We start from the raw sequence: 9,705 nt of genomic DNA, 5'->3' as shown, positions 1-9,705 counted from the left end.
TCATGCAGCAGTAAGTAGTTGCCATGTTGTAGCCTGCTCTTCAGCAATGGGGGAAGATCCTTGTTCATGTCACAGAATGACCGAATGGTTGGGGTTGGAAGGGACCTCTGGAGATCATCTAGTCCAACTCCCTGCTAAAGCAGGTTCTCCTAGAGTAGGCTGCACAGAGCTGTGTCCAGGTGGGTTCTGAATATCTCCAGAGGAGGCTGCTCAGCCCCTCTGGGCAGCCTGTCCCAGGGCTCTGTCACCCTCAAGGTAAAGAAGGTCTTTCTCATATTCAGATGGAACTTCTTGTGTAGCAGTTTGTGCCCGTTACCCCTTGTCCTGTTGCAGGGCATCACTGAAGAGCCTTGTCCCATTCTCCTACAGCTTGCCCTTAAGATACTTGTACGCATTGGTAAGATCCCCTCTCAGTCTTCTCCAGGCTACGCAGGCCCAGCTCCCTCAGCCTTTCCTCACAAGGGAGATGCTCCAGTGCCCTCGTCATCTTTACAGCCCTGTGCTGCTCCCTTTCCAGTAGCTCCCTGTCTCTCCTGAACTGGGCAGCCCAGCACTGGACCCAGCACTCCAGGTGGGGCCTCGCCAGGGCAGAACAGAGGGGCAGGATCGCCTCCCTCAACCTGCTGGCCACGGTCCCCCTGATGCACCCCGGGATCCCACTGGCCTGCTTGGCCACCAGGGCAAGGGCCACATGTCATTGGTGTTATGCTCTGAGGAATTCTGAGATGTGAGGAATGCAAAGGATACTGCAGAAGTGTCAGCGCTTTCGCACGCCAGGAAGGGCTGCCATGGGGCACTGCACGTTGTGACTCTGGGAATTCATGGCTGCTGGTATGGAATCTATGTAATTCAGCACAACAAACCTTTCAGACCAAACCAGACTTTCTTATGCTAAGAACCATATTCCCTGTAATTACTCTGTGTACTATTTTGTGTTGCACTGGGTTGGAACCCTGAAGTGGTACATTTATGTAATATTTATTCAAATGTTAAATGAAACAACAACCAAATGCATATCTCGATTGCATCTACATGGATGTGGAGTAAATGAATCATGTAATAATTTTACAGTTTGATAATCTGGAAATCATTCCATGGAAAAATATTTAATAAAGGGGAAAATGCCATATCTGCTTACAAAAAGAACAAACAAAAAATCTTGAGAAAGGTGAAGAGTGTGAAATGTCTGTGTCTGAGCCTGACAAGTGTTCTTGAAACCTACACCCTGTTCAGCGAGATTAGGTGCTTGTTTTTGAGGATTTTAGTCCTTAGGTGTTTAATTAAGAAAAACCATGCTCCTCCCCAAACCATGATATAATAAAGCAATTGTTGCACTATCTTTTTGTCGAAGAGGATGGTGTCTGGTGTTTCAGTTGTTCATTAAAAGACTGAGCAGCGTATGTTATCAGAACAGGTTTCTATTTTAGCTGGGATTATATGAAAGGAGCCATCTTGTGGTTGTCTCTTTTGCAAATAAGATGCTGCTGCAACATTGCCTTGAAAATCTGAAGTTAAAGATGTGTCTATACTTCTGTGATAATTTTTCTTCTACTTTTGAAGAAATGTTACCTTTTGAGTAAAACTTGACCTTATACATGTTTTCACTCACAGGATTTTTTTCATTCTATTAGATTTCTGATTCTATCAAATCTTCAGAATTGAAATAGCCCATCTATTTATTCATGCAGCATTAAACTTTGTATGTTCAGTCTATGTCCCTTACTAGTCGGCCTGCCCCAATATTTGCTAGTCATCTGAGCTCTCGGTTAGACCTTCAATCTACACTCGTAATTTTGCTTTAAGCTGCAATCAACAGGATATCCTCTGAAATGTGACTCTTGGTAGAATTGCTTTCTACATGAATGCCAAGTGATATTTTTTTTTTTTTTTTTAATGATCTTCACTAAAATGGGATCCCTGGGAACTCTGTGCATTCCAGGCACAGAACTGAAGCATCCCCATCCTTTGCTCCTGGATTTCAAACTTGACTTGGAGAGACAATGTTTAGGTGATACATCACTCTGATTTCTTCACCTCTTTGCTGATACACAATGGCATTTACCAGTATTAGAGTTTGATTAATGCACACAATCCTGAGTAGATGTCAGCAATTTTATTTTATATAGATTAGCTCACTGCACTGATGCTTGTATCAATTTAATTAAGTATATTAAAAAAAAAAAACTTAAACCAAAAGTTATCTATAAACACAAGCCTCAATCATAATTTTTGTTCTATTTCCTTAATAATGCTGAATAAGTTTATGTATGATTTAACTTGGGTAGCCACGTATCTACTACACTTGTTTGTAACTAAACATAACATCAAGGCCAAGGATCACCATCATTTGCTGAAAGTATAGAAAAATGTTACAAATTTGATTTGATTGCTGTTTGTCTAGAATATTGATTGAATGCAAAAATGTATGAGATCTGTAGTTAAATTCATTCACATGTTACAACTAACAGATAAGCAAAGTCTTACTTTAGAACGTGCTGTTTGAGGTTTACTGTATTTCTTGGAGTTGAAGAAAAGGCGGTTCTAGGAAAATTTGAAATTGGGGTTTGAAATGAGACTAATACTTACTCCTGCTGGGGTGGGAGGTAAACTTTGAGAAAAGGAGAGGCAGGATTACTAATAGTTTTAACTACAGCTAGTTTGGGAAGACAATGTAAAAATATATTTTGGGAAAGTATTTGAGCCATTGGATTAAAATTGGACCTGATAGAATTTTCAGTCAGAGAATACCAATTAACTGGGGAAAAATCCAACTTTTTAACTGAAAATGTGTGTGGGGGTTCATTCAGAATATGCTTTCTTTGCTTTAAAACTGGAAATGTAACATTTTTTCGTGAAAATCTGATTTCTTTAAAATTATTAAAATAGTTCAAAACATCAAAATGAAATGTTTTTAAATTGTTAAAGAAGTTGCTAAAATTGGTTTTCATTTTTTAAGCTTTTACTGGTATTTTTACTTTTTTTTTCCCAAAATAAAGAAGACTTTGAAAAATGACATTTTTCTTGAGATGGAAAAATTCTTTCCAGTGTCACTCTAAATAAGCTCAAAAAGTCAGATGGCATCTCACTGTTTGAGAAAATCACTTCATTGAACAAAACACCATGGTTGTAGAGAACATAAGTATGGAAATCAAAGGTATCATACCGTGTCAGATTTTGACATATTCTTTCTGTAAGGTTATGTTTGAACTGATGTGAACAACAATAATTCTCAGACATAATCATAGATGTTTATTTTCTATTTTAATCAGCGTTCTCTGTCTTGCATCTAGTAAATGAGAGACAGCCTCTGTAATAAAAGAAATAGGAAAGGATTCTTGCTTGGGAAATCAGTTAAAAGCAAGTAAATTAAAGTATCTTCCCTCCAAAAGTGATGCTAGTATGACAGTGATGATTATTCGGTGCAATAGCATAAGAGAGACAAAATGTATACGGGCTTATTTTTGATACAATTAATCTGCTATATAGGAAAGTAAGTCCTTAAATGTACAGGATCCTGAAAGTTAATGGATTAAATATACCAATTAAAATAATAGCAGTTGCTTGCGTAGTTAACCTGCCTCATTTCCCTACCTGTTAGGATGCAAAAAGTCTCCTTTAAAAAAGCAGGTCTCTATGAAGAGAGCCACCCCAGTTATCAAGAACTACAGCCTGACTTCTGTCTTTACATATTTAAGTGGGACTTGAAGCAAAAGCTTATTTTTTTTTATGTTTCTGCAAAAACATGGATTTACTCTGGTGAAACTGAAATCAGACATAGATCCCAGGCTGATGCAATTGCGCAATTTTTTTGATGTTAAGAAATGTACAAGTGAAGAATTTTGGCATATGTATTATATTCTGAGGGGAATAAATATGCATTCTAAGAAATGTGGAATTTAATGATGTTAAAAGAGGTTCAAATGAGAATGGACTTTTTGGGAGAGAATACATTTTTAAAATATTACATTCCCTCTAATGTCTAAACTCTTACAAGAACTGTTGAAAAGTATCAGTGTATCCTCACTTAACAGAACTGAACTGAGTTTATTATAATTACCTGGATTCAACTTCCAGAAATTTCTTGTTGCTAAGTGAATTTGTAGTCATAGATACATTTTTTTTACTTAGGTCAGCACTTCCATATTAATAAACAAGAATCAGGGTAAGATTTTCCCTAGGTATGAATCACTGCCATCCACTGTTTATGGAAGCTTATAGCAGATCAGCCTTAAAGCTACCTTTGTACTTTGTATATATATTTTTGTTCCTATTAACTAGGATTGCACTGAATTTGCAATCAGAAATTGTTTTATTAAAAACAGTAAGGAAAGCATTTTTAAACTATATTGTGAAATAGTTAAATGGCAGAATCTGGAAGAGAATGTTATAATGCTGTTATCAGGAAATTCATCCAAACGAGAAACTATTTGTCTCCCTGCTTCTTTTTCCGTTTTGGCATATTGAATGAATGTCTAATTTACTTAACTGAAACCTTTTGCTACAACTGTAGTAAACTACTGATTTGCTAAAAATAAAATCCTTGTGATACAGAGAGACTTTTCATACATCTATGCAGGAATATGAAATCCTTTTGTACTCTGAAAAGCTCTCAGATGTCACGTGCATAGTACTGAATATACAGTGTGAGAGTGGTGCAAGTTCACTGGTGATATTTCTTGTGAATTCACCTCCAGATGAGTGTTTTCTCGTTTTGTCATCTGCTTTGGTATTAGATTCTAACAAGTAAATTTTTGTTCCTTTTTCTTTTTTATAAGACTTTAAATTTGATCTTAGGAAGCACAGCATATTTTTTACCATGTCCAGTAGACGCTAGACAACATTTAAACCAGCTAAGCACTGCTAAAAGCCTATTGAACGCCCTCGGTTCTTGCAGACACCAGCCTGTCCTTCACCAGCGCCATGTCTTCTGCAGTATCCAAGTCCAGGTTCTGATCTAGTTGGAATGAGATGAATTTTCACTGACCTCACCAAAATAATAGAAGAGCTTTAAACTAAAATGCTACTTTGTTAACTAGATTGGTATTTTTACTAGATAAATCTGTGTCAGCAATAACTAGCTGGCTGGACTGAAGAGATGGTTACAGCCCCGATTCAGCTATGTTGTCTGTTATCGTGAAGACCTTGCCTTATATGCAACTTCAGTACATTTTCCTCTGTCTGCTAGGCATATTAGAATACTTTCTGAAATAACACAGTTCTGAGCAGAAAGAACCAAAAGTAAGTGCTGGCCTGAAAGCAAAAACTTAAGGCAGCGCAAACCAGCATGTGAACCTGGAAGCATCTCCACATAGTATTTTTTATTCTAGCAGATGCTCTCACTCCAGCTGCAGTAGAGACATTCTTCTATCAAAATCTGGTAGCCTAACATGCAGATATTTTTTTTATTGACCAGACTTTCTCTGACAGATACACAGACATTTTAGAGAGAAAAGAAGGTGTGCTTTATTTAGTTTTGGTGCTGCCATTCTGAAGAAGTTTGGGAAATCAGACCTAGCAAGTTTTATGGAGCATCTTACAAGGAAGCTTAAACCACAGCCATTTTTATATCAACATAAAGTAATTGTGTAACCCCAAAGGAATGGCAATGTGTTATTTTAAGCAATCAGACAGGACATGAGAGACTGTCTGATATCACATGTTGGCATGAAAGTTACTGAAATCTTTAGCCATGCCAGATTTTAAAATGACAGTACCATGTCTAAAATGTGTTACCTTTTTTTGAAACACGTAATTTTCTCCCTGCGTGGGGAATAATTGTCTGCTTATCACTGTAATGAAATGGATGACCAAACTTGCAAATCAGCCTTGACTTTCCAACATTTGAGAAGCTGAGGAATATCCAAGTAGTTAGGATACCAGCCTGCCTTATGGTAGAACAGGTTTGGTTCATCCACTGTTACAGGTTTCTTATGTTACCCTGGGTAAGCCATACTGGTCCAGATCCACAAAGGCTTCTTGTTCCTATTGACAGCAGTTGAAACCCCTTCAAATAGCAGTTACTTTCCTGAAAACTTTTGTGGGTCTGCACCTAGGTCCATAGTCATTCAGAATATAAAGACTAGGAGAGCTGCTGGGACTCCATCATTCCCCAGGCTTTGTGAGGCTAAGTATAATTTATGTGAAGTGCTCAGCTACTGCAAAAGCCAGAGGCGTAGAAATACACAAGCAAAAGCTTACAAGTTTCTCTAATATATCAACCATGAAAAGTCTTTGATACTGGTACTCTAATATATTCATATCATAAGGCATATTACCACAAAAAAAGAACAAAGTACAAGCGATAAATCTGTTGTATGTTTGGGAAATGTTTTGCTTTTTTTCTCAATGAAATGCTAGGAAAATAAAGACCCGTGTGTGGATAAGAGCCATTTGGCTCAAATAACCCCAAAATTTGGTGCTATAAACAAATTGGTATTGAAAGAATTACAGGCAGCTGTGATATATGCAGTTATACAAAACAATAGTTGTTTGATTTCCACAAGTGCAACATTACGTGGAATTTATTAATGTGTTTTCGTAACTTAATATAATGTATGATTTGTATTCAAGTTTCATAAATCATAACCTAAACAATTATTTGTTCACCTGTATTTCAGAATAAAGCAGGAATATTTTTCAGTTTAAAAAATCATGTTTCTGGATAATTTTTTTTAAATGTGTGACCTGGAAGTAGTGGCTTCCTGCTCTCTCACCAGGTGATAGCTATTTTCCAAAGGAAAAACAGTATGCTGCATTTTCTCCTCTTCTAAAAGTATTTCTGCGGCCTTTTTAAAGGAACAATGTAGGTGACTAATTACTGGCACTCACCTCACAGGAGCTCAGATTAAGGCCCATCAATGTCAGATGTACGTATGGTGTAAAATGTATGTGACGCTTTTTCCCCCGGCATCACTACTGGCTAGTTCAGGCAGTCCAAATTCAGCTTACTGTCTGTTCTGAATTCCAATGTAAACAGATTTATACTGTGGCACTCTTCCAGTCTATATCCAGGTTGCTCTTGTCCAGCTGCCACTACCATGGATCAAGTGGATCCATATCCACTCTTGAGTGAGGGCAAGGAGAAAATCTGCTGTTTGAAACTGCTCGCTCTGACTTGGGTTTCCACTCCAATCTGCAGTGTATAGGAGCCAAGGCACCTATTTGTTTTAAAAACATCCGAGCTTCTATGTTGTAGTCCTCCCTCTAATTCAGTTTGTAGAACTAGTGTCTAAGGTTTTTGATGGTACCAGACTGAGGAATCAAGTTCATCCCTTGTATAACAGAAATGGCAGAAAGCAGCTGGACCACGGTGTTGAGAATCACTGCCCTGCTAGTCTGTCTCAGCCTGGACCAAAGACTGAAATCTTCACAGTTCATTGCCAATGTCTGTTCAACCTTCAGCTTTCACTGAAAATGCTAGAAAGAAAAAAGGATGCATGCTGCTCTTGATGTTTTTAAAGATTCTTGACTAAATGTGTTAAGGTGTGTGACCTCAGAAGTCATGCACATACCATGTGTATCTGGAACCTTACCAGGGAATCTGCTTACTTTCCAAAGTGTATAGGGCTTGGGATGTGAAGAGAATATATTTAAACTTTTCAGTTTCGGGAAAAAGCTTAACTAAAATAGGAAAATGAATTAAAAAATTCACTGGAGAATTGTAAGGATAATTAGGGATCAGGCCTATAGTGAATGTAGGAGAAGAGCTTCTGAAGGGAGCTGCGGCTTGCAGACGGTTTGGGAATGGGCACAGTGCTAGTCTCAAATGAATGGGATGTCCCCTGGAAATGAGAATCAGGAAGGAAAATGCTAATGCTTATTTGAGCCTAGCTTTATGTTTCTCACCTCTAGCCACCTGTTTGGACTGTTCTGACCAAATACTAAAGAGCTCTGCCAGGGCAGGCCTTGTGTAGTAAGTTCGATTTTTTGAGTTTAATTTAACAGTCTAGATTTGGGACATACATAGCTGTTTCTGAGAAGTGTTTTTTAAAAGAAGTTTTAAAAGAAGTTTTATTCAGGATTTCCATGGTTTTACTGCCAGGCACTTTAACTGAGAGTAACTCAGTTTTCCCCTGTGTCTTATATTATGAGAAAGAACCCATAACTGCCAGGAGTTTGTAAAATGCTTTATGATTTTTATTTTTGTGCAATACTGATGTAATTCTTGCACAATATATGTGTTAGAGTGTTACCTAGACTTTAGAGTTGCTGTTCTACAGATGAGGTACTGCTGGAAATGTAAGTGGGAAACCCTATCACTCAGAACTATGTATTTATAAGAGCAGTATGTCAAGAATAGGAGCAGTGAGGGTGCTGACTCACAAGTGGTAATGCTCACCTAGTGATGGCTGTGACACTTTCTGCTCCCAGCTGTCCTTTCCATCCCATGACATGCAGTTTCCCACCCTCAGTGCAGAGGTAGTTCATCTGCTCATGTAACAGCTGCTGAACTTCTATGATTTGCTGCCAAGCATATTAAAGTAACCCCAAATAATTTTTGGCTTACCTTAAAACATTGTTCTTCCAGCTGTAGTACTTCAGCAGTGGTGCTCTGACCAAGACATGGTTGCAACAGGATCAAAAATCTCTGGGGAAGGAGAAACAGGACTTTTATCAATGACCCAAAAGAGTCACGGTGTTGGATGGGAAAAGTTATATTGTATTCTGGGCTGAGAAGCTCAGGAGCATTTCCAGGCTCTTTGGTGTGAGTACATGTCCTAGCCTTAACCCAGCTACAGATTCGGATGAAACATACATCCAGGACAAGTCACCTCTGATCATGAATCGGAACTCTTAGAGTGGGAGTCAGCTCCAGATTCAGAGCTAGGTTTTAGATGTCTATGGTGTAGATATTTCTACATGCAAGATATGTGCTTAATGTGCAAAAGATTGAGTAAATACAGTCAATGGTGCTTTGAGACCAATTTTGTACCTTGTTGGGTTATATTCTCTCCTTTCATTGACCGTTCTGGGAATAACAGTCAATGAATCATACTCATCTCTTTATTTCTGTAAGTACTAATGAGTACGCGGTGATCTCTGCCTCTTTTCTTCCTTTGTCGTTGTTTCTCTTTCCCATTTGTGGGTAATACTTCTCAGGTCTGTTTGGGACATAACTGTCAGAGACTTCATGTTCTCTTGCAGGAACCTCATGAATGTGAATGGATTGAATAGTTTTTGCTTTACATTATGGATTCAACTTCTAGATGTGCTGGTTTGGCTCAACGTGCTAAGGCTATGAGCAGAAGAAGACAGGCAGCCAGCATCACTTGGTATCCCTCCTCCCACACACAAACTATCAAGTGTCTCACTGAATCAGTAACATTTTTCTAAGAGTACATAATGGCTTGCTCTATTTTCTATCTTTCATCCACGTGAAAAGGCATTATTAATCATTCAGTTGTGCCTTTCCCTCCAGTGTTCTCTTTAAGAGCACAGCTGTTGTCTTGGGCTAAGTTATAGTGAGTCCTTTGTGGTTCGTTTTATCCCTCAGTGACTTCATCTGCCATGAAGTTGCCTGCATAGCCAGAGCACCTACAATTTTCTTCCAATATTCCCATCATTTTATTACTGAAAGGATTCTCCATAGGTCTGTGAAATGTACCCTTATGCTGACCATTGTTACATTTCCCTTCCCTTCCAATACTTCCCAGGGTTTTTCATTAGTTTGTCTTTCAAACACTTCTTAACAAGTGTGGCTGAGAT

The sequence above is a fragment of the Falco peregrinus genome, chromosome 4 (genome assembly GCF_023634155.1).
Source record: "Falco peregrinus isolate bFalPer1 chromosome 4, bFalPer1.pri, whole genome shotgun sequence".
NCBI lineage: Eukaryota > Metazoa > Chordata > Aves > Falconiformes > Falconidae > Falco > Falco peregrinus.
The sequence above is the reverse complement of the archived record's forward strand: the minus strand, read 5'-3'. Positions refer to the sequence as shown.